The 27156-nt window shown below is 39.2% G+C and overlaps 1 protein-coding gene across 2 annotated transcripts in view; it reads right to left on the reverse strand.

The window, feature by feature from the left end:
* The window catches only part of elfn2b (extracellular leucine-rich repeat and fibronectin type III domain containing 2b), a 79790-nt gene that overhangs the window by 31750 nt on the left and 20884 nt on the right, over positions 1–27156 (reverse strand). The window contains exons 2-3 of one of the 2 annotated variants that reach the window (XM_085156632.1): positions 24363–24533; positions 5655–5712 (exon numbers count right to left, since the gene is read on the reverse strand). The gene's annotated coding sequence lies outside the window, so the exon portion shown is untranslated. The remainder of the gene's footprint in view (positions 1–5654; positions 5713–24362; positions 24534–27156) is intronic. The other variant, XM_085156631.1, reaches the window with a different exon arrangement.

The raw sequence follows: 27156 nt of genomic DNA on the forward strand, positions 1-27156 counted from the left end.
CCCTATCACATGGGGGCAAAAGGTGAGGTACATCCTAGATGACACCAACTTGTAATTTAACAAGCAGGTTAAAGGGTGCCAGAGTACCCAGAGAGAAGACATGCAGGCATAAGGATTCAGTAGATTCAAACCCAGAACCTTCATGCTGGGAGGTAAGAGTCCTAGCTGCTGCTCCACCATGCTGTCAAGATGCAATAATAACTATTCCCAGAAGTATTTATTGATAAGAAAGGAGGCAGATATGTGACGGATGTTGCAAGACATGCAGAAAGGAAAAAAAGTGGAGGCATGGGAAAGGGAAGATGCATGAGAGCAGAGGAACAGGGTTGATAGAGAGAACAAAGAGCAGCAGATTTAAAATGAACTGAGACAGATCACGTTATGAAACTCTCCCTGGCCAGTTAAATCTCAGCAACAAGGAATGTGTCACAGAGAAAGAGAAAGACGAAGAATTACAATGTGTTCAAAAACATGGACAATGAAAAAGAACCCCCTCTTCTGGGGTCAAGAACATCAAGCAAGAGACTGAGATAATAAAAGAGATATAGAAAAAAGATCTCATTAGAGGAAAAAAAGAAAGATATACAAGCAACAGACACCAGAGTAGAAAGAGTGGCGAGGTTATTACACAATTACGTCAAAAGAAAGAGACATAAGAGGGAGCTCTGGGTCACACACACACACACCCCCCCCCCCTCCCCCAGATCTTTTTATTTACTTACAAAAAACTCCTCTTTCATAAATTGAATCTTGGTTTACACAAACCGAGGGGGCAAAGGAGACAAGGAAAAAGCTACAGAAAGCCAAAGTAATGAAAAACAAATGGTTGAATGGGACGACTCGGCTTGAAAAGATAAAGGCATGCCAAAGCACACACTTGATTCACCATGAAAGCTTCTTTTAACTGGCTTTTGTCTTCACCTAAAGGTGGGAGGATGCAATGTGTGAAATGAGACACAAACAACACTTAGATATAAGGCAGTAGGATAGTTCTAACTACAACGAGTACTGTGGTGTGTTAACACGAACACAAAAAGATTTGAAGACAGTACACACTTCAACACCCTCTGCCAGGTAATTAACTGGCACTTTGTGCTCCAGCAGCGTACAGAAGCACTGCATAACAACTGGTCTATTTGCACACAGCATCACAATTATTTTAGAAAAACCTAAAATTGCCAGCGTTAATATTATTAGCCCCCTGAAAATCTAACCTTTATATTGCACCGCAGCACAAACCACTTCTCTGCAATGACGTGCTTTAATTTTGAAAGCTCAAAGCTTGTAAAATCAAGTTAGAATTGAGGGTTATCTTCTAATTTCAACACAGTGGAGATGGAAATATATAAAGTTATAACTGCACCGTCTCTACAGTGAAACACAGTAGTGGGAGTATCATACTCTGGGGATGCTTTAGTGCAGGGGTCCCCAATCCCAGTCCACGAGGGCCGGTGTCCCTGCAGGTTTTAGATCTCACCCTGGGTCAACAAACCTGAATCACATGATTAGTTCATTACCAGGCCTCTGGAGAACTGAAGACATATTGAATCCATGTAAATCAGCTGTGATGGATCAAGGACACATCTAAAACCTGCAGGGACACCGGCCCTCGTGGACTGGGATTGGGGACCCCTGCTTTAGTGCATCTGGAACTGGGAATCTTGTCAAAATGGAAGGAACCATGAAGAAAGAAGGACATGTGAAGATTTTGAAAGACAGCAACAGCTTTGTCTCCCAACACAACAACAATCCAAAACACAGTGAAGAACTACTTCCAATGTAGTTTTTGTTTTTTTGTGAACTACTTTATTTTTTCTGTGCAAAGTAAAATAATGTAAGCATCCAAATGACCACTAGGATCTTTGGAAAAGTTGTGTTAAAAACTCCTTATTCTGTTTCACAGCACTTAGGAAATACATATTTTTTTCAGGTGAAATTTTCATGAGGTTCAATAATGAGGGACAGTGATGACAGTAAAAGTCAACCCAGTGTTGATGGGGGTGGTCGAAGGTGCAGATGAAGCACCCTAATGGGATGCAAGTGCTGCAAGAAAAAAAAAATGCTACGCCATATGCTAAAACTGTTATTGAGAGGCAAGCTGTGAAGCTTAATAGTCACCCATTTCCTCCATTTCTTTTTTATCTTCTTCCTTCTTTTTGTGCCATGGGAGTCTATGACAGCTCCTAGAAGTGTAAAGTAAGGAGTCGTGAAACTGACAGAAAGTAGCTGCCTTATTATCAAGTACCTGGGTGCCACTAATGTCTTAAGAGGTGCTTTTATGACACTGACTTTTGAATCATTTGCTTGATTTAAAAAAAAACCAAAGACATGATTTGGACTTCTTGGATACTCAATAACTTAATACTCATACTTAATAATGCTGCAATACAATATATATTATACAGTTGGTACAATGGGTACCCCTTTGACATATTACCAATTTCATCTTTCAAGTGAGGAATCTTTTCCAAAACCAGATGCCCCACTTGCTATTTCTCCTGCTGTCTCTCCTTATGTCCCTGAATCACAACCCCCTACAGTGAAATGCATTATCTCACACTAGGGGTTTTAACTAACTGTGACTCCCTCCAATTAGCATTTTTTTTGTCAACTACAATTGCAGTGCTGAGAAGACTGGACTGGAAAGAGACCACGATTAAATGTACTTGAGCCTCTGCATGCATCAGTGCTCTTTAAGCACCTGTCGCCCCTCCCTCTCCCAACAAGCAGCACCGCTTCATTTGCTCTTCCATGTTATGAGCTGAACATTTTCATGCATTCAATGTGGACAGCCTTAGCTTCAACCAGACAGTACTTGACAGTTTTAATCATGTCTTTATTCAGCGCATGTCAAGAAAACGCCTGAATTCTTTCGTTCACGCTTAGATTGAGAACACAAAGTGCCTAGCCTTGAGGTGTTTGCCATTTTTCGAAATTCCCTAACACACATACATCATATGGTCACACCCAGAAACTCTCCCTACTCCCATATTTGGTGTCACTTTTTGCTGCTAAGTTAGTTAGAGGTAATTATAATGAACCAATTTTGTATCTTAAATATTAATGCTGAGGAAATTTGATCCCAGGGTAGGAAATGAGTTTAGGGAAGGGTGCTAGATAGATAGATAGATAGATAGATAGATAGATAGATAGATAGATAGATAATCAAATAGTCACCTACATTTACTATGATGTTTATTTCTAAATACACAGTCTTTCCATGTCTCACAGATATCTTTTACACTTAAATCAACTGCTATGGACTTATGTGCAACACAAACACTGCCGCAAGCAAAAAAGTAGCAATGGGTGTTAAATAAAAACTAAAAAAGATGAAGGGATGTATTTAATTTATAGATGTAACAAGGGTTGACTATAATATTATATAGGATACCTATTAGAGATGGCACGATACCACTTTTTTATGTCCGATACCGATACCGATATCATAAATTTGGATATCTGCCGATACCGATATGAATCCGATATAGTGTGTTTTTTAATCAGTAAAACTGTTTTTTTTAATATCTTGCTGCTTTTTGTATAAGTTCATACTCAAGTTAAAAAACATCAACAACACTAAAGCTATTCTGTTATACCTGTATGTAAAAAAAAAAAACCACACTGCACCCAAAATATTTCATAGATCAGCAACACTGATCAATCTAATAAAGTTAAACCTACCCCATCCTCCCTATTCTGGTATTTTAAAAAGTACTTAGCAGAAATATTAAGCAACCTAACTAATAGGGTTGCAAACTCCCAGCAAAAGCAAATAGGGAACCACCCTCTTCCTCATGATGCTTAATCAATGTAATCAACTTTAATTTGATGCAGGGTGAAAAAAAATCACAGAAATAAATTATTTTTCAAGAATAATTAAATAGATTCAACATCTTTCTTCAACAGAATTGCAGACTGCACAGATGGTACCTTCCCAAAGGAAAAAGTACTACTACTAAAAAGTACTAGGGTATATTAGACTTAACAGTTACTATATACAGTAATGGACTTCTATACATTTTACATCAGATTAAAACTTTGGGTGTAAGATTCAGATAATTATTAAGTAATTAAAAGCTAGATATTTTAAATGAGAATAAGAAAGAAAAGTATGTCTTTGTGCCCCCTTTTGCCTGTTCATGCCCTATCGGCCCCCCTGGCTAAACTTTGCTAGATCCGCCCCTGCACAGTTACCAGCCGTCAGCTGCATAGAAAAAGATCCTGGTCTAGAAAGTAATATTAAATAAATTCTAACAACAGCTTATCAAGCTTAATAGTGCTGCTGTTGTTCAGCCGCCGGTTTCCTCTTTCTGGTGAGAAGTGGGCCAAAAACAAAGAAGAGAGACGGACTCGCGACAGAAAAGCCGATCAGCTGATCATTAAGCAGTTTCACGATTGAAGTAGCAGCAGGAGAGAGAGAGAAGAGGCAGTTGCTCTATATATATAGGTTGTTAAGCTTAACGCGGGAATGCTTTACAAACATTCAGAGATGAACTTACACACTTGCTTTACTTCTCTCTGAGATAACTTCCTCCGAGATGAAATGTTTGCTAGCAGGCTACAAATACACACAGCCGCTCTATCATGTGACCACACTGCTCCGGCTTGCCATGTCGCCAAGTTTTGTGAGGTGCTTTTTTGATATTTAATGGATTGGATTACATTTTTTATTTCTCTCCGATATCCGATCCAGTAATTTAGGTCAGTATCGGACCGATACCGATACGTAATATCGGATCGGTCCATCTCTAATACCTATATAATATTATAGCCTACGTTTTGAGAGAGTATACAGTCAGATAATGCCTGCAATTAATATATTTACTACAAAATGTGCAGCAGGCAGAGACAGAGAGCTGAGCTTTCGTGTGGCACCTCCTGACAGGTTCATTGGCTGGGTCATCACCTGCTGCCAAGTTAAAAGGGCACGGTGACACAGGAGGAATGTTGACGATTTGGAAGCACATCCAAACAGGCAAGAAACATATTCTTTTTTCAAACTATTAGTCTCTGTGCTCCTGGTGTAAGGATCCCTTTGGTAATATAACATAGCCAATATATGTGCAAAATAGCAATGCTGAGAGTACAAGAAAATCTGGTTTCTGCCTTCCGTGTCATTCACCTCAAATAGCTGGTGACCTTCACTCAGTGTTTGCCTCTTAAGCATTAATATTTGTAAAAAGAAACATAAATGTATTGATCTGAGTGTTGTCATCATGCTCTAAACAGGCTCCCACTTGTGCGGTGAAAAAAACTTAAAAAGCACATTTTGACACATTTTTTTTAACATACTTGACTGCCTTGACTAGAGACAATATTGGGTCAAGTACAGCGGTTTTAAATATGTATGTAAGAAAAGGAGGTTTCTATAAGAAAAAGTATAACCCTTAAGGAATTTGGAGGGTAAAAAGCGATCAAATCAAATGCACTTGATCATCAACAAGTGTGACCCCTATAAAAGCAGACGTTTTTAGCAGTTTGCTGGTCTTGAGCATTAAGGTGTGTGATCTGAGAGAAGCCACTGTTGCCTGCCATCAGTCCTAGAAGGGTTATAAGGCCATTTCCAAACAATTTAAGCTCCATCATTCAACAGTTAAGTTAACAGAGAAATTAAGTTTCCATTACTGTGAGTGGAAAACATTCACAGTTACCTTTCTTCCCAGGAGTGGACGTTCCAGCTAATTCACACCAACGTCAGACCCTGCAGAGCTAAGAGAGACAGCAAAGAATAACCTGAGAGCTATATCTTAGAGTTCATGACAGTACAACAGAAAAGAATGGATTGTTTGTGAGGGTTGCCTCTTCTCTCTAAAAAAAGAACATGGCACCACGGCTAAGATTTCCAGGGCTGCATAAGAACAAACTACAAGACTTCTAGAAGAATTTCCTTGGGACAACACATTTGCAAAGAAGTGTGGATCAACAAAATGAAAAAGTTGATAAAATCATATAGAAAAAAAAACTACTTGAAGCTATTGATGCTAAAGGTTGTTCTACAAGTTATTAAATCAGTGGTTGTACTTGGTTCTTCACAGGACTCTTTAACTCTAGAATAAAACAAAAAATATGCACACACATAAACTTAGGTCTAACATTTCAGAGTTCCCTGTATGTGTTTGCATTTCTTGCTCTAAACCCTTGTTTTACCACTAGTGTCGCAACCAAGCTTAATGGCTGAGACATCGCCAACATTTGTAAATCAACATATTATGAATTCTACTAAGCCAAAACATCCAGTAACCTAACTACCGATTTTTCAGCCTATTATTTATGCATTAAGTAGTAATTAATTTAGTGATTTACTTAATGAAAAATAAGACTTATTGAGAAACAGATGCAGAGTTTTGTTTTTTGTGTTTTTTTCAAATGAAGTTGGAGTTTAGTTGCACTCCACACCATGAGTGTCTTGGTTTGACAACCATTAGAGGCTCTGCACCAGCCTTAACACTTAGCTGCAGAGGCAATAGATGTTCCAGCTTGTAGCTTGTAATAAATCAAGTGTTATAGTCAGTAATGGGGGTGGTTAAGCTCTTCACTGCAGCAGTTTTTATTTTTATTTTTATTTTTTTCCTTATAAATGCCTTTCTTGAAATGAACAATCGTCCCCATAAAGTAAATGACTTGCTGGATTTTTAGACAATGCTGCCCTGCTGACTGTTTCTTTCGTACCCTGTGTTTAACTCAAATATGAACTATGACGTGCAGCTTTGCAGAGGAAGAAGAAGGTGGTGGATGCTGTAGCATGTAAGCATGTAAAGCCTGGTTTTGTTTGTTTGCTGTAATTATTGTGATGTCTCTGTTTTCTTGTAGAGAATGTCACAAGACTTGGCTTTAATCAAGTCTAATGTGGTTCTGTAATTACAGCTCAAGCCTGACACATATTTGCGTTACATCAAAATAAATATTTTGTGCACAAAAACATCCACCTCCTCACTCGCCGTGCATGCAGAAATACGTGCACACAGATACAACTGGAATTTAAATAGAAGAGTATGCTTCGGGGATCAAACGGTAACACCAGATGTGAGTGGATGTGATAATGAACACACGGCTGCTTAGCTGGAAACATTCAGTTCACAAGATCAGATGAGATTCCAGGCTGTTAAAAGAATGTGAGCCAAATATGTTTAAAAAACAAAGAAGCATATTCATAGCATTAGAAGCAGATTTGATATGAGCGATGGATGCTTAGCAGATCTGATACATCCAAATTTGACAAATCCATGAAAATGTGGCTGTGCATTCAAAAAAACTGAGGGATTTTCACAGAAACATGAAATGATAATCCATCTTCTCCTGTTTATCCAATTCAGGGTCACAGAGGTGGATGAAGGGGTGCAAGGTTCTTCCTGGAATCTTAGTCAGTCTGTCAGAGAAACACACAACGATTCACATCTACAGCCAATTTAGAATCACCAGTTAAGCTAACATGCATGTCTTTGGACTGTGGAAGAAAGCCAGAGTACCCAGCATGAACCCCCACTGACACAGGAAGAACATGCAAACTCCACATGGAAAAGTCTCAGCCTGGATTTGAACCAAGAATGTTTCTGCTGCAAAGCGACAATCACCACACTCCCGTGCTGCTTTTCCTCTCATATTCCAGTTTATTTCTTTACATTTGAATTTCTGTAACATTTGTAAATTAAGGCTAACCTAATTTTGGTCAACCAAGTATAAGAAAACGTACAATATCTGCTTTGCATGCACCCAGCTTGCAAGTATCAAGTTCTGAGTTAAGTGGTACAGATTCTTTTGATTCTCGATTTCTATCTCTCACTCCATCATGTTTTTACTCACTCCTCCCTTCTAGCTGTCACACGGCTTTGCACTATTTTGCATTCACTTGCTACTGAATTTCTCTTCCATTCCCACCATACTTACAATTTGCCTGTTACTTCCACGCTTTCTTCTCACAATATCTCTGTCTTCAGTCTTTACTAAAAGGGCGTTTGTAGAATCTTTTAATGACAAGAAAAAAAACCCCGCTATAGCAACAACATACATCTAATTATCTAATACCACACATTTGGAGCTTATAAGCTGTTAAATATTTTGAAAGGTACGTTTTTATGATACATTCAGGCTTGGACTGCCCATTGGGAGCACTGGCTGTGGCTCTTGTTTTTAGCCTGCTGTGAATAGCCCTACTTGGCAAATAGGGACACTTATGGATCTCTCTGTAAAAACAACCGCTAAGAAGAAAGGCAGGGAAAGCCAGAGGGAAAGACTGAAAAAATAAAAGCTTTATTTTTATTTGTTATGCGTCATTATTTATGAGTCCTTACTAAGATAACATGACAATGCAGTTTAAAAATAATATTTTTTTCCACAGCAGGTCTTGGATTACTCATTTACACCCTGCCTGAGTCAGGTGGTTGTTGTGTTTGTGTCGTTCCCCACATGTCTTTCAACAGAAAAGTTGCCTTCTGGTGAACAAAGTATGCAACACTGATAGACATAATGATTAACTTTTTTCCTGTTTGTCCTTTAGTTAATTTTTTTTCATTTACTGGCTGTTATAAATGCTTATATAGATATATTAGAAAATATTTAACATCGGTGAGGCTGATGTATTGGCTGGGATCCAACAGAAATTAAGAAATATATATAAAACATTTATATTATATGCATAATAAATGTATAATATAATACAACATATAACTAAAGCCCATTAAGACAGCAAACAGATAAAAATTGTAATAAAAATATTATTATATAACAACCTCGCCTTAAATTTAACTTTCCAAAACTTAATTTTAAGGGGTTTATATTTCTTTCCAATTACCTTTTATCTTTCAGAAGACTTATCAGTCTCAGAAAACAGGAGGAGGGTGAAAGAAAGCACGAGAAGAGATGTAACTGTACCGTATCCAAGTTGTGTACACCCACTCATTTAAAGTGGATGGAAGGCAGTTGAAAACCTGCTGTGTATCAGTAAGCTGATGAGGTCAAAAGTATACCGTAGGTGGGGAAGGAGGCAGAATTGAAGCTCTGAACAAAGTGTTGGATGAAGGGAAAAAAACAACAAGAAGAAGGAAAAAGGAATCGAAAGCAAATAGGGCGATATAGCTTGTGATACAAAGGGGGGACAACTGCCAGAAGATAGAAAGAACGTGAGAAAGTGAGAAAGTGAGAAAGAGAGGGAGAAACACAGAGGCAACAGGACTGACAGGGAAAGCAAGATGATACAGAAGAATGGTGAGGAAAGTAAACCGCTGTTTTGGGTTCGTTCTTTTTTTTTTAGATGACATTCTAAGACAGATAACAAAAACAAGCCTCATTATACCTTCTATTGTCCCTAGGCTGCTTTAGAAATGTTCGAAGCCATCATTATTGGTTTTTGTGCTTTCCCCTGTCTCTGCCAACCTCTCTCTCACCTTTTTGACAGCTCGGTGAGGGTAAGACTATATTCCAATAATTACGCTGGCTTTTTCTTCGTTCTTTCTCTTTTCTAGCTGTCACCCTCCAGTAAGCCCCAGCAGAAGATCAGATTTTTAAAAAGCTCAAGTGGCTCTACCTATCTCTGAGTGGTAATCATGTCCAGCAATGGCTGATGGTGGACTGATTTACACAGTAACGGATGCAAGTAAACACACATCTATATATATTTATAGCTTGTTTTTTGTCCTCGTTCTGTCGTGGGCATCATTATTTCTTTATATGTGTACGTGGGCATATCCTCAACATATGGTGTGTGATCATACAGAAACAGAAGCTGGTTGGAAGAACAATGGCTTTGGTTGTTAGAACAATGGTTTCATAGACTGCTGGCTGCTACACTGCATTCTCACTTTTCTGTAAGCCAAGCAAGTCTCACTTTCATACACATAAATAGAAGTGAAAATCACAACTTTAGCAAAAGTGCACAGTAATGATAAGAAGCTCATTTGGACACATTCATCTTGGTGAATAATTTCATATTTCAGATATATGTGTGCCTATAGGTTTTTCTTAGCGTTCCCTAAACATAAACTAGATTTGATGTAAGTTATGGGATAGCGGGTAAATGAGACCTAATATAGCATGAAGGTATAATTACCCGGAAGGTGGAGAACTCGATGGCTTGATTGCCACTTGGAAGGGCTGTAATTTGTGTTACAAATCACAACCAACTCCCATTCATTGCCATGCATAGCAGTGAAAACACTAAAAGTCAGTCAGTATGGTTTCAGAGAAGAGGTGGCGTAAATCTGCCATGGATATGACAAACTGAATAGTGACTCCAAAATAAACATTTCCGAGGATGAAAATGAACATTCAGAGCAACACTCAGGTGTGTCAGTCAGTGATTGCTCTCTCACGACCCACTGTGAATTTTAAAAATATATAATGGAGATGAAGGAACTATTTTTCAAGATGGTGCGGCCACGTCCAGACGCCTTCCTGACCGCTCTGCTCCGACTATGCACCTTTTTAGTTTTTTACTTATTTTTTGCTCTGGTTTACATCCCAAAATCCTCTAGTTTTATAGTCTATGACAGCAGATCACTTGTAAACATCGGTGACAAGGATGCACATTTAATCTTGGACACTTTTAAACCTGACTCATCCTGGCCGCCAGAGATACTACGCGGCGCGGACAACAACAAAGGTCGGGCCGCTCATCCGAGGGGTAGAACAAAGACGTGCCGGGGGAAACGTGCTGGTGTTCGGAACTGACTGAGACAGCAGGAGCATCGCGCACCACTTCCCAGCATCCTACAGGCCAACGTACAATCGCTGGAGAACAAGCTCGATGACCTAAGAGCAAGAGTCAACGTGACATGGAGGACTGCAACATTCTGTGCTTCACGGAGACATGGCTGACCCCCACCGTGCCAGACCAGGCTGTGACTCCGTCAGATTCATTCTTTGTGCTCCGCGCGGACAGAACGGCAGAGTCAAACAAAACCAAAGGTGGAGGAGTATATTTCATGGTAAACAGAAAGTGGAGTGATGCCAGGAGCATTTCTACTCTTTCCAGCGGCTGCTCGCCACATCTGGAATTCCTGAGCATTAAGTGCTGCCCTTTCTATCGGAGTTCACCTCAGTCATCGCCACGGTGGTCTACATCCCACCCCAAACGGACACAGGTGTGGCTTTGTCCGAACTACATGATGTGCTGAGTTCGTTTCAAAACAAGGACCCGGGCGCAGCCCTCATTGTAGCAGGAGACTTTAATAAAGCGAACCTCAGACAAGTCATGCCAAACTTCTACCAGCATGTCTTGTGTCTGACGAGGGGGGATCGAATTTTGAACCACTGCTACACGCCATACAAGCAGGGCTACAAAGCTGTCTCACACCTGGCTTTTGGGAAGTCTGACCACAACGCCATCTTCCTCATTCCCCAGTATAAACAAAACATACGGAGGGAAGAAGTAACCACATGGGAGGTGAAACGTTGGTCTGCCCAATCAGAAGCTACGCTTCAGGACGCACTCAACGACGTAGACTGGGACATGTTCAGAGCATGCGCAGTTGACATCAACGAGTTTACAGAAGTAGCAGTATGCTTCGTCAATATGCTAGTGGAGGAGATTATCCCCACTGCGAGAGTCACCACATTCCCAAACCAGAAACCGTGGGTGGACAGATCGGCTCCAACACCATTGTGAAGTTTGCTGACAACACAGTGGTGTTGGGTGCCATCTCCAACAACGATGAGACAGCCTACATGGATGAAGTGAAGAATCTGGCATCATGGTGCCAGGACAACCATCTCCAGCTGAACGTTGGCAAGACCAAGGAGCTGGTGGTGGACTTCAGAAGGAGTCAGCACAGAGACAAGCCCATTATCATCAATGGAGCTCCAGTGGAGAGGGTGCAGTCCTTCAAGTATCTCGGTGTCCACATCTCCTCAGACCTGACATGGTCTGCCCACATTCAGGTCCAGACCAAAAAGGCTAGGCAGCGCCTGTACCACCTACGACAACTGAGGAAGTTCAGGGTCTCTCCAGAGATCGTCAGGATTTTCTATACAGGTGCTGTGGAGAGCATCCTCACACAGAACATCACATCTTGGTTTGGGAACAGCTGTGTTAAAGACCAAAAAGCTCTTCAGAGAGTGATCCATACAACAGAACGCTGCTGCAGGATTGCTCTCCCCCTGCTTCAGGACACCTACACCAGGAGATGCTGGACTAGAGCAGCGCAGATACTGAAGGACGTCCCATCCTGGCAACAAACTGTTCCAACTTCTGCAATCCGGTAGAAGGTCCCGCATCATCTGGGCAAGAACAGAGAGACTCAAGGGGAGCTTCTATCCCCAAGCCACACACACACCACACACACACCCGCCCTCTCACATCATGCATAAGTGACTGAGACAGGACTCTCTTCTAGACACTCTAAACCCACCGGTACAATGTACATTTCAAATCCCTTTAATTTTACATATGTTCATATTGTCTATTTTGTAAAATGTTCATATTGTCTATTCTTATTTAATTCACTAAATATGCAGGATTCACCTGCTTGCTGCTTACATGCCACTACAGCACATTCACCTGCTGGAAGCACCCATCGGAAGAGGATTCATTGTGATCATAAAGGGAAGGACATGGTCGGCAACTTAAGCAGGCTGTGGCATTTAAACAATCCTCAGTTGGTACTATATTTATTATATTTATATTGGGCCTTAAGTGACAGTGAGCCTATGTGTGAGCTGGATTGTCTTTGAAACAACCTTTACAGCTATTTACCAACTCATACAGTATCTGCTAGGTGGCTAACAGATCACTCCTATTCTGGGCTACCTAGATAGTATAACCCTGACATGCTTCCCAGGTTTAAAATAACGCGGGGCTAAGTCTCAGACGACATACTGTTCCTCATTTGCTGCTCTAGTTTCATCTTCTTAGCACTGTGTGTGTGCGCAGCGATAGGTGTATGTGTGCGTGCATCTTAATTGAGACTTCGTCACACACAAATGATGACCCAGTAAAAACTTCCTGTGACTAAAAATGACTGTATATCCAAATTTTTTTAGTGACGCATTTGCTTACTGGAGGAGAAGGCTGCAGCGCAGAGTGACATGAGAAACGGCACAGAAAAAAAAGGCTGAATAAAACACACCATTGCTTAGGAGATAAACTCCGACTCACTATGCTGTGTCTTAGTTCAGTTATTCCTGGAAGTTGCTACTTTTTTGGCAGTACTGAGCACATTAGTGCACCACTCCTTCATGAATTATATGTTATAAAATTTTCATTCAGAGGAGTATGTTAACAAGCTCATACATTTCTCTTAGTGCAAGCAGGAGACTTGGTTGGTGTTTATTTCTTAAAAAATAACTGGATCAAAACAATAGAGGAAAATCACAGAATCTACCGGGCCAGATGTGTAGCAATACATCATTTAAGCTTCATATGCATGTCATTCACAGCAACAGTCATCACAAGACCCTATCATATAGGAGAGACTCTCTCAGCAATCAGACAATCCACTTGGCAACAGTGGGGAAGAAGAACCCCTGTTTAATAAGAAGAGATCTCTTGCAGAGAATAAAAAAGGGACATAAAAGGACCAAGAACAGCAAACGGAATAAAACCGTACAGAAAACTACAGACTAAAGTTAACGAAAAGAGAGGACTGGATGAGAAGTGATAACTTCATAACATAATGTTCCAGGTCAGCTTGAGACTAGAGCATGGTAACTAATGGCTAACTCATTACTAGCTTTATCACAAAGCGAAGTTTTAAACCTCATCATAAAAGCAGAGATGACTTGTATATCTGTCTGTTCAGTGAAGGCTGATGCAGTACCCAGTACTCACTGTAAAACACATTCTTATTTTAAGATAGAAATAAAGGTTGTAGAGAGGCAACAGAACAAGCTCAATTAGCTTGCAAGAGCTATGCTTGTTCACAGTCATCATTATGCAAATTTCAAAGCTACTACAACTGCTATTACTTATCCATGCAATCAGTATCCAGGGGCTCCTCTAATCAGCCACCTAGAAAAAACAGAATAATCCTGAGAAGGAGGAGAAGGCTATTAGAAGAAGATAGCAAAGGGCTTCCAGGTGGTCCCATTTAGTAGTGTAAGTAAGAAATTGCAGTTACCAGTATAACCGGAGGTCAAGATGAGGTCTTAAAGTCCAAGAAATCTTTCAGAGCAAACTGCTTGCTCTCAAAAACCAATGACGTAAAAAAAGGGAAATCTGTGGACAGCGCTGGGTTCAAGAACCTTGTAAAAGCTGGTCTGAACCATCCCGCAACTGCTCGTGAAAACCTTTTTATCAGTGTTCTGTATGAACGACGAGTCATAGTGGACATAGTGTATATGGTGATTCACTTGTCTCCAAGGGCACACCCACATCCATCCCACCACGTCCCTCTTACGCTGACAGGAGTGAACATTATAGATCGCAAAGACCTTACAATATCAAAGCACTCATAAAACATACATGGTACACAGTAAAAACACACTCACAGACACACAAATACAGTACTTTTTAAAGCTGTATCTGCCCATGAAAAAAAAAATGTAGCCAAAGAAAACCCCAAGCTGGTTACGGATGCATGAAATCTCCATGGGATGGTTCTCTGAATGATGTGAATGATATTTTCTTTGATGATATTTCTCTTTCTTCCTCTGCCTCAAACTCTCATTGTCATTTATCATACCCTTTTTGCTGAACGGCTGTTTTTGCTACTGGATAAAGTTTTTTCAAGCATACTGATCTGATTATAGTTGCTTCAAGATAGGTCAGCTTATGCAACATGTATGGCTCACTGCATATGGAGGATGTCTCTTCTACATTTTCTCCTACTGTGTCTTCCCACTCTCTAGGTTTGGTGGTCATACCTCTGGGAAATCATAAGCCTAAACTATGTTTTGTTATTTTGCAGGCATTATTTTATAGAATAATACTTTATACTTTAATACTTTATATCCATCTATCCATTCTGAATTCTCTTTTCCCTCTTCCACCTATTTTGTAAATATTAATAATCATCTGTTTGGTGTCTGTGCTCAACTGTTAAACACTAAATTAATCTTGCTTGGTTATGAGAAACAGTAACCCCCTGCAGAGGTTACTGCAGGGGTTGCATAATTACTAGGAGTTCTTAGAAGAGCATCCATTAAATTGTACATGCAAAAAAAAAAAAAAGATTACACAATAATATACAATAGTATACAACCAAAAGCCATTTTTCTCGTATCCTGCAGAGATTAGGAACATTTCTCCTCGTCTGGTGGAGTGCACCACCATAATGTGAATGTCAGCATAGATTAGCATAAATGAAATAAGGCTCATGTAAACTCATTCTCTCCTTCCAGATAAATACTCAAAGCATTGCCCTTGCTTTCTCAAATTTAAACGTTCTCCATTTCGATGCAACAGAAAAAATATATACTATAAGCCATAATGTCTATTTAAGGTTTGTCTTCTTCCATAATCTGTATGTCTCCTATTATATCGTCTTCATTTAAAGATTGGCCCCTCCATCAAAATGTCTCATGTCTTCTCTTCTTCTAATGGTGAGGACGCCTCAAGCAATATGTGAGCATACGCAACTTATACATGAGCCATTTTTGCAATGGCAGAGTTTACCTCATATGTTGTCAGAGAACACAAAGTACAGTTTTATGCGTGCACATGCCTGTGTTTTCAGTGATGGATGCGCTGTAACACTACAGATTGTTGGCATGGCTATTGCTAGCGCTAGAGCTAGTGCTAGGTTCAGACAACACATCTATCGACAGAAAAGCTGAAGACAGTCAGTATGAACATTTGCAGGAGTTTTAGGAAGCAATTAGTAAAGATTCTCAGAAGGTCACTCATGTCGGCAGCTAATTAAATAGTCAAAGTATATTTATTTTGTCAGTCTAAGCACCTACATGTATCTATAAACTGATGATAACAAGGAATAATTACCAAAAGAGCAAGACAATGAACCAGCAAAAGTCCTTGCAAAGCTGTATTACATTAGTTTCTAAAACACAACTCAATTTTCACAGGAAACGTATGGCTCAAAAAGAAATGTGTTGATCTATTGGTGCATTCCTACTGAAAATGATTACCAGAAACACTTCACTGATTTAACAGTTATTGCAAGTAAAAAGAAAATAGTGTATAAATAAATACATGTAAAAAGACTATCACTGTATAAAACTCATTGAATGTCAGTTTATACTAGATAGATAGATAGATAGATAGATAGATAGATAGATAGATAGATAGATAGATAGATAGATAGATAGATAGATGACAAAAATAAAACATTTCTTCACAATCGACTGTCTCCCGCACAGATGCAAAAAATGTTCAAAACTAAAATTGCATTTACAGCAATAATTGCAATTTTTACTCAGTTCTTTTTCTGTCACTGGCACTCTTACAAGCACAAGGTACTGATAATTACTTCAAGGCTTCAACTTCATTAGCCAGCAGACCTGGCACCCAGATTAACACTTCAAAGAGCTGAGCTGAGAGAAAGAATGAAGGATGTTGGCAGCCATAAAAATATGAGGTACTGTTAAAAAGTTTATCCTTGGCAAGAGAGAGATAGGACGAGTGAGAGAAGAACTTACATCGGGACGAGTCATGACTTGATATGTGAATTTTCTTTCCCCTTTGCACTTTATCAGGTTTGATCCCTCTCTTTAATTTGTTGTGGACTAGATTCTGTGTTGCTAGGCACATGTGTGCAACACACCTGTGTTAACTGCCTGTTCTGTTTTTGAGTGCACTGATGCAGGCATAAATGAGTTACACGAGGGAATGAAATAACAGAGAAATATCTATGCATGCACAGGCAAAGCAAGGCAAACAGCTCATGAGCAATGCTGATCATCATTTAGCCTTTTTTCTGCATATATATTGAAAACATACAGGAAGCTGCACCAATGATGCAACCTAAAGAGAGTAGTATTATTGAATGGTAGATGCAGTACACTGAGAGTATACTGTCTACTACACTACTACACATGAAAAGAGTAGAAGAGGTCAGGACACAGTGAAAGGACTATAACTCCTACCAACTTATACATTTCTTTGTTTTATATTATATGTAAATTTGACAGGTTATATTAAACACGGCCAGTGTTTCAAATAATTTGGAACTTGGAAACTAAACTATGTTCTGCTTTCTAAGTATATATCAAAGTTCTCACATTACAGTCTATTTAAGCTGTATTTTAATCATACAAATAACCAAAGGTGCAGAAAGGAGAGACACTATAACATAATTTGGTGACAGCACAATAACATTTACATAATTACATTTCCTGACAGCAGATGTTTTCCACTTGCGTCACCTTATTAACACATTTTCCACACGTACCACTATGCAATTTCCATGTAAATACAGCGAAAAGTCTGTGCACCGTTACATCACACAATAAACAGTTAAGAAGTGTGATATTTACTAAAAAGAGAGTCCTATAATAATATTTATTGGGCCGTATGTTTGCTCTATCCATTCTCATGTACTGGATTAGATTCTGGATTGAGAATGTGCAGATGGATGGACAGAAGAAGAAGCTACTAATCAAAAAATATTAAATATGCTTTCTTGTCAGTTTACAATGTGCTTTTCGAACACACAACACAAGCAAAGGCGTATCTTCTCACTGGTGCTACACATTTGCTAGTTGTTATATCAAGTAAAAACCACCAGGCCGGTCAATAAAAACAACATTCACATTTCTCAGTACGAAATGATATAATTAATATTTACGCTGTTTTATAATTCACATAGCCCACTGTTATACTGCATAGACTGATGCCTGCTTAACCCAAATTAGTCAGTATAGCAATTACTAAAAACAATTACATGCTTCTGGTTATTGCATGCACAAACTGTGCACCACTCCACTGTTAAAAGGCGATGCACAGACTATTAAGGCATATGCAGGCAGCTTTTCAGCTGCAGTGATTTTAATTTAATCCATCATTTCTGTAAATACTTTTGGCAAACGTAGCTAAATGTTAGTAACATTTTCTAGCTTCACAAGTTGTCTTTAAAAAAAACTGCTTGTGCCTTTATAAGTATAATATACGAGTATAATATAATACTCGTATATGAGGACTTCTTGGGGCCATTTGTGTAAATTTTGTCTCAGTTCAATTCAATTCAAATTGAGCAAGCACTTAGCAACAGTGGAAAGGAAAAACTCCCTTTTAACAGGAAGAAACCTCAGGCAGAACCAGAAAAAAAAATAAGAAAGAGTTACTTTCAGCTGGTCACAAGCGGTTATGTTGCATGTTTGATTTGGCAGAGCTTTACACAGGATGCCTTTCCAGACGCAAACCAGGCTAGAATCAAACCAGCAACCTTTCACAGACCAAGCTAATGCATTTCTCACTACACTATGGAAGTATACACATTTAGATGTAAAAAATAAAAAGAGGCCAAAAATATTTCACTGTGCAGCATAGCCTTGCAGGTCAGTGTATGTAGATAAGAAAATGCATCACTTAACACCCTTGACCACATTCAGTGTGTTGCATGTATGTAAGCATGTATTCATAGCAAAGTGTTGGTGGGCAAAAGTTGAAAAAGCTCAGAACTCATCAGTAAAACCTGTCACACACTCGATGAGACTCAAACTGCGAGATAATTTAATGCTTCATTCCTTCAGCCCTTCACTGACAGCACCCATATACATGGACAAGACTCCAGACAGCACTGACACATACACACACCCCAAATGTCTTTCAATTTATCAGTTTCAAACTGCTCTACACCCACAGATACACAATAACACATTCACACATGGCTTAGTTTTCTCACGCGCACATAGCCAGACACAAACATACACAAAGTCTCAGGCTGCCACCCGATCGATAATCCCATTATAGCTGAAAAGGCTCTTTTATTTGTTCTGATTGAGTTTAGGGGGAGGAAAAGGCATGGCTCATAATTAAAGCAGGATTTGCTAGATTGATGGTTAAATGGGGTGAAAGCGGAATTTAAACAGACAATTGCTGTCGCGCATGTGAAAACGGTATGATAAAATATCCCTTCCCCAAAGACAAAGGCTCAAATTTGTTACTCCTTCTCAAAGTGGCAAAGGTGTAGGTGTGAGTACAACGGAGAGTGAGGGCCACACCTCTCTCAGTGAAAACGAGGACTTGAACAAGAGTCACTATGTTGTATTTGCCTCCAAATAGAGTTTATGCAAATGCTCTTGGCCACAGTCCATCATAAGAGCCGTGAAAAGCATGCAGAGCTTACACATTTGTTCACAAATATGTCTGCAGGTGTGAACATGCCAAATCCCTGTTTATTAGGATATTCTCACACTATGTAAACATGCAGAAAAAAAAAGTGAATGCCCCAAACACATTATATAAAAACTAATTTGCTCATACAGGGCAACTCTTAGAAAAATATGGTATAGTGTGCCCTTGTGAATCTGCTCCCTTTGGCTTTAACAACACCTTCATTAATGGCAATTACTGCCCATGTATTACTGTTTTACTGCCCATGGAGTAAACAATAAAAACAGTGAAAACAGACCAACAATATCAGTAAAAGTTAAAATACTTCAGGGACTTGAATTGCTTTCATAGTCAACTTACTTGGCAAAGAATTATTGCATTGCAAGCACAAAAATTTGCACTGTGCTGTAAGATAAACAGTAGAAGCAGCAAATGTTAAATCTTTTGAATATGAATCACTTCACCGATGTATTCCTAAGTGGCAGGTTCCTTGTAATCATTAGATTAGAGTTCAGACTGAACTCATTATTCTGGGCTAAAACTACGAATAATCAAATGTCATAATAATGTGAAGCTGCGATATCCTGCAAAGCCCTTCACCCTTTATTATGTCTTTAAAACTTCACTAGCACCTCCAACCGAGAAGACTTTACCATGAAGTTCCCAAGTTTCATACATTTTTTTTTTGTTTTACAGAAATTTGATGTTTCTCAATATTAACACAAAGTTGAAAGGCTTCAGAATGTAAGAAAGTCAGCTACCATGTGGCAAAATAATTTAGTCATCAAAAGCAAGGAAACAAACAGGGAAATCACTGGTTGCACAATGTATTTGAACCTCAAAATATTTGATCATCTTTGATATACAGCCTACAGACAAAAATGATATACCTGAACACACAGAAATAATATTCTTGTGAGTATTCACTAGTTTAGCAGAAACTAACTTCTGTAGGCATTTTGCATGAAGTTCAAACAGTCTGTGATGCTGGTTTGGTGATAGTTTTCATCTATAATTCCTGTGTTTCTTCCAGAGATTTCCCCATTTAAAACCCTCCCACAAGCTGGCTTTCAAATCTGGTCTTTGTCTGTGTCAATCCTTGGTGGGTTTGATAGTGTTTTTAGAAGAACTTGCTATAAACAAATAGTTCAGATGAATTTCTATCAACCTGAGGCTTCAAAAGCACAAAACACACATGTGTTCTATATTTTGTTAGCACATATAAACACATCTCTTTTAAAAATTGCCTTAAAATCAAGCCAGTTCACTTTCTCCACAATATTAATGTGCCCATTATGAATTATAACCATGAGTAGCATTTCAGATGAGCACTGAGGATACAGGTCGTCAAACAAATCAGTGGGAAAACCAAAGAAGACAAAAGTCCTCTGTAACTGTAAAAAGCAACAATTTTAGGCATAATTTATTGGAGTATCTTTGTAGGTTTTCAAAAGGAATTATTAAATGTTGACTTATGCAAATATGACAATTAAATGGTATGACGTTATATGGAAAAACCTGAAATGTTAATGATTTAGATCTTTGACTTGCAGGCATAAATCTTCCACAGTTTCACGGCAAGTAGGTCAGCAACTGAATTTGGCCTTGATATTTATGATTAGCACTTCCCCTTTAAATAGAGATTTTTATGCAAAAAAGGGCACATTTCATCCTGCAAGCCAATTAGGTCGTTAAATATACAAGTAAGGCAGCAGTGCTTGTCACTGTGTCCTGGACAGCGCTATCAGTTATATTTTGCACCCACTGTGGTTGATTTTTTTAAATCGAACACAAACAAATGTTTATTTATTTATTAATGTAAGATAAGTATCCTCTTTTTTTACATTAAAATCTTAAGGGTTGTTTCTGGGTTTTCCTTTTTGTTTTAATCAATGATCTCTTTTGCAATTTTTAAAAACATTGGTAAATCTGTATTAAGGTAACACTAGGAATGATGTCTTTCTCAGATTAAACATTTTCAACTTTATTTGACTGATTCTTGATTGATTTGCAGATTTTTTGCAGTCCCTGCATACATCATTATTTTTTATTTAAGCGAGAAGTACCTGCTGCTGTGAATAAAAGGTTTCCTTGTGATGAGACAGCACTTCTAGCTCCAGCAGAGAGGCTTGAGCTCATAGTGACTGGTAGCGCATATAAAGGCACATATAGATGCACTGCAGTCATGCTGAGAGCACGTGTATGCTGGAATCTATGTGGATGACACGCAATCTTTGCTTGAAACCATGTATGTCTTTGAGGAATAAGGGGTCAACATTTGCAAATCCCACTGCACAAAAAAGGAATAAACTACCACTGTTTTTCTAGCAGCTATTGCTTTTCATTAATAATTCTTACAGGGTAGGTGACACTAGTATGCTGGTACTCAGAAAAAAAGGGGTAACGTCATTTGGGACACATTAGTACCATCCACCTCTTGAACAAATCTCTACTTCTGGGCCTCTAAGATATTAAAATTAGGGCCAAATAGATATTTAATGAGTGAACTGAATGTACTAAATAAACAGTCTGTGGAAACCAAAACAAATATTGGTATTAAAAAGTCAAAATCATTATACTGCCAAAGACCAGATTTACTAAGTTGCCCCAATTACAATAATGTGCCAATGGTAATGGCAAGTTCTGCGTGTATCTACTAACAATGTGCTAATTCCTAAACAATAGTGACCAGCAAGTTATTTCTGCCTAAGGACACCTTGTGGGTATCAATGTGACACCTGTCTAATAGAATTGCAGCATTTGACGCACTGAGAGGAGAACAGGTTGGGGCATTGTCACATTAATTTGATTATGCAATTCTTGCCAGAGCACAGGGGTGCCAAAGAAGTCCAATGTTGTTTGCGCTTGTAAGCCATATAGTCAGAACATGTTATTTAAAGCAATCACTTAATGGGGGACAATGAATGCAATATTTCCCCCAGTTACTAACCCTTTCCATGAGACTATACTTATATCACTGGACGTCTCTATTGCTAAAAGTGAACACCAAAATTCAGAACAATCTGTGGCCCTCGAATAAGAATTCCCAGGCAGAAAGCTAAAGAAGACTTATACATTGAACCCCTTCACGAAGCGTTATCTTAAAATCCGCAGCTGCACTATGCCTTTTTACTGTGGAACTGGTGCTTATTTTAAATAATTAGAAAATTAGGAAAAAACTAAAAAGCCTTTTGGAAATACTTCAACATCAAGAAATGACGGTCTAACCATAAACAAACACAAAGGTCATGTTAAGAAAGTTAGAAGGAGAACAAAAGCCTCAAGGCATTCATTTTTAGCAGTGATTATGCAACTGGTGACAAACACTGTTGGGCTGGTAAAAAAAGACCCAATAAAGACAGAGAACCTACTCTGTCTTATAATTTAATACTTACAGTATGTGGCCCACACACACATTATTATTATGATCTGATTTTATCTTCCGTTGTTTTATGGATCCAAAGTCTCATTTTTATGTTAAACCCACTACATATGATGAGGCTGTAGCTCTAAGGGGAATTGGCAGGTTCACAACTGTAACTACAAACCTCCCCTTCTCTATCACAGTCAGGACAAATCACACAGCACTTTTCATTTCACATAAAAGTCGAGGTCATCAATCACTGTTGCCTAAGGTAAGCATATCGCAGCTAATAACAACAGTCAAAACTTCACATAGCACATAATTCTAAAAGAGAGAGCTACGTTTCAGGTGTATTTCCTCTCATCCTTGCTCCTGCATGGCCAATCAGTGTTTATGCAATAAGAGGAAGATAACATCCAATAACTACATCTCTGCTCGCCATGGTCAGTCTACATTATTCCATCACTTAGCTCTGATTAGTCGTAGGTCTATCCAAGGCACTTTACTCTGCATTCATTGGTAATGCCCATTAGAAAGTAAAACCTGATCTAAGAGGTTCAGACGCTCATCCATCTGCCATTGCCAAGCTATAAGGACTTTAAGCAGCAAAGAAAGGAAGAAAAAAGAAAGATCAATCCTAAACATCTGGCAGTCATTATGAGGAAAACTAAAGTCAAACTGAAGGACATTAATTGAGTTGAATGCTCAGGTTTCAGTTCTTTATTTTACAGATGCTTTGTGGGATGCAGTCTGTTAGCATCAGACAGTCACAAATAAAACAGAACTGAACGGCCTGTATTTACATATATCTTGTTATAAGTAAACACATCCCTCCTCTAATCCCTCGTTGCTCATGAGAAATAACATTTTGGCAAAAAAAGGCCAGAAAGTGTGACCCATACACTGAAGCTGTTCCAGAAATGGTTGAAAGAACAAACACTGCATTTCTGGCTGATTTCCAGGAGCATACACTCAGCTCACTTTTTAACTACTTGAAGCTTAGAAGAAGGTACGCAACATCTACGCGCACACTTTGAGCAGAAATTGTCACCTCTCATAATTACGCATGTGAAAACATTGTTTGATTTGATTTTCTTTGGTTTGCTTCCAAAAACAAAAACTCAATTCTTGTAACAATGATGTATAACTGCTGTTTTCTTTTGCCTTTTCTTTTTTTTTTTGCAGCACTGTTGTCAGAAGCGCCGAGTCTCTTCCTGACAATAGTAATTAACTTAATGACATATGAGCACCATAAAATGGCGAGGGATATGTCACTTCATGAATAGAAAGGTGGTTGAACTGAGCGCCGTTACTCTGCATTACATCTGTCTCAAGAGTCTCAGGAATTTCACTAACATTAACACAGTCGGGAAGGGGTGATCGGAAAAGAAATAATTACAACAATTACTTCTTTGACTTTATCTGTGCCTGACATGTACATACACACAGTACACTCACGTATGCACATGCAGAATATAATAACTGTGGTAAGTGAAACACTGCCAATGTTAATTACAGTGTTGCCAGTAAAATAAGCGCAATAAAAGTGGAAAAAGATGGCATAATATATGCTTGTTAAGACACTAAAGGATGCTTTCGCCCTAATGCCAAGTTGTATGCCACACACACACACACGCACACGCACAGAAACACATAACTGGGCAGAAGCTTGTGACAGGTTGGTTTTATTTCTTAAGATTGCAGCATGTATTCACTATGTAGGCACGTTTTCATATGCATGTGACAAATGGTTTGAAAAATGAAAAGCAACGTCATCTTTATGATGTCTTTCTCTGCCTGAACACACTATGCTTAAGATAGATTTTTATCACCTACCTGTTTCCAGTATTTGTTGTCCACTCTTTAAGTGTTTATTTCAACACAAAGATGGAAAGCTCCTCTTCTTGATTTGCATTTATGAAGATCTTCTTACGCGCTTTGCTCTTTGTTCTGCGGATCCTCAGCGGTTCTGCCAGGATTATTCTAGAGAAGACTCTTGACCTGGAGCTGCATTCAAAAGAAATACAAATAAAGAAAACTGCAGTTAAACACGACTATCATCTCTAACAGCATTTTACATTAAAAAAAAACCTCTCATTGCAAAAATTCTTTACCTTTTTATAGCCATTTTTAAATCATGTTCCTTAACAGGTGAATTAAAAGCAGAGTGCATTGCTGTTACTTCATTAAATTCATTGTGCACTTTCACTACTTCATTAAATTTACTAATGATGTTTATTACCATTTATTCATTATGCTAAGTAAAGATGAATGCTGATATGAATCGCAATAAACTGCACAGGATTAAACAGATTGAAATGGCGTTATAAAGAAATATCTTCTGGTAAACTATATCCATCCTTAAAAAGGAAGATTGGAAAAATATACAATAAACACTGGATCACTCAGCACTGATGGATTTTAAAATACATTTTAAAAGAAAGGGGTTGGCAACGCTGATGATTAGACTTAATGTGAAACTCAAGTGAGACAGATAGAATAAGGTCATCTATCCATCCACCCATTTTCCACCATGTATCTGGGTGTGGTTTGTGATGTCAGCAGACCGCCCTCTCCCTGATCACACTAGACCAAGACAGTGTGTGCTGGGTTTGCCCCGGGCCTCCTCCCATCATGATATGCCGAAAGCACATCACCATTTATAGAACGTTCATCCATGATCTCATTCTTTTAGTCACTACCCAAAGCTGAGGTGGGTGTCCAAGGTGAGGGTAGGAATGCAGACTGACAGTAAACAAACATCTTCACTTTTATGCTGCACTTTCTATTCACCAAAACATATCAGTCTCTCAATTTCACTTTTGACTCTGCCTACTTTAAATTTGCAGCAGTAGGGCCCCCATTTTCCAGCTGAAAACCATTTCCTCAGACTTGGAGAGGGTAATTCTCATCCCAGTTGATTCACACTAGGTTGAAAAGTGAAGCCAACAGAATCACATCTACACATAGCAGAGATGTGTACCTGCTACCCTTGTACATGTACTTGGGCAAACTCCCAAACTCCCTCAAATATCCTTGAGATGATAAAGAACTGGTCCAGTGTTCCACAACCCTCAGGTTTCACTGTTATTGTCCAAGTGCAGGCCTGGCAGGACAATGGCAAGAAGGTGTGGCTGTGTGGTGCTCATTTCGTGGCATAGACTCAAACAACATACGGGACCAGTTCCCAAATCCAAAGGCACATGGAAGAAAAAAAAATAAAACTCTGATCGTCCAGGGAAATCCCCAACATACAGAAACAGAGCTAGGGGCAATCCCAGATTGCAGTAGAGTCCAGCCCCTTTCTAGGAGACTTGTTCCAGAACATAAGCCATGTGTTGAAGTGAGCCAGACTATATCTAGCCAGAGAGGTGGCATTCCATATAGCAGGAGCCAATTTTTACATCCAGGGATTGGAAAGCCAGACAGTTGCTCATTTCACATTGCTCAAACCCCTATGACATATGGTGGGCCCATTGGAAGACTACGCACTGCTGAACACGGCTAAGTCCTAGGCGTCAAGTGCCTGCTCTCAAGCCCCTACCCCAGGTATGAGTCAAGGGTGTGAGCCCTGTTAACCCTGTCCTTGGCAGGGTAACTTAGTCCTCTAGTCTTGCCGTCTTAGTCTGGCTCTTCACTCATGACAAGTTTGCCTTGGAAGATCTTCCCAGGGGCAAAATGTCATGAACAAAATAGTAGCTCCTGGGATCACTCAAGCACACAAACCCTTCCATCATGAGGCTATGGAAAAAGAGGCCAACAGAGGAGAAATCTATGTCATTGCTCTATATATTGCTTTTTCTCTCCTCACTCTCATTCTTTCACTATTTGTCTTCCTCTCCCTCTCTCTCTCCTATTGACCTTTGCTCACTATTTCAGCTGCTGTGGTTAACTCTAATTAGCATCACCAGGGCAGACAACTAGAGTGACAATAATGATGGCAATAATAGCTGATGGCTACAAGGTGGCAGATGGCTCCATCTGTAAGTATTACTATATATATAATGAGATGCTACCTATCTTCTGTTTCAGTCACAGTGCAGGACACCTGTCACAACATACCTCCAGTCATCAATACACAACACCTATCTATGAACAATTTGTGCAAATAACTGTCAGAGAAACTGACATACTTCTTTTCCTCTCTCCGAGACCTCTCTCTTTGCTTCTGTGCCTTTCTTTATCTCTCTCCTTCACTCTTGCTCTCTCTCCCTTCGGCACTGTCACCCTTTCCCTGACAAACACAAGCACAGACATCCACACAGACAGTCTAAATCAGTTAGGGAGAGTCTGTGCTAGCTGCCCCACAGTGAGCAGAGCAGGGCATCTCATTTTTAGCAATAATACTCGACTGATCCTGTTTCTCCTTTTCAACTTGAATGAAGAAATATCACCAGATTAGACATGAACATTACTGGGCACAGTAAGTAGGGATGGGCATGAGATAAGGCAGGAGCTCATGGCTCATGAAAATGCATGCATGCTGAGGACAACACATCCTATTACCTCTCACTCTGCACATGGTATACTTGCAAGGGACATGAGTGCAGTCACAGAGCAACAAACACATAAACCTACGGACAACATTTTGACTTTAACAACTGGTGCAAATTTCTGAAGAGCAAGTCAG

Source organism: Neolamprologus multifasciatus, chromosome 4, assembly GCF_963576455.1.
Source record: "Neolamprologus multifasciatus chromosome 4, fNeoMul1.2, whole genome shotgun sequence".
NCBI lineage: Eukaryota > Metazoa > Chordata > Actinopteri > Cichliformes > Cichlidae > Neolamprologus > Neolamprologus multifasciatus.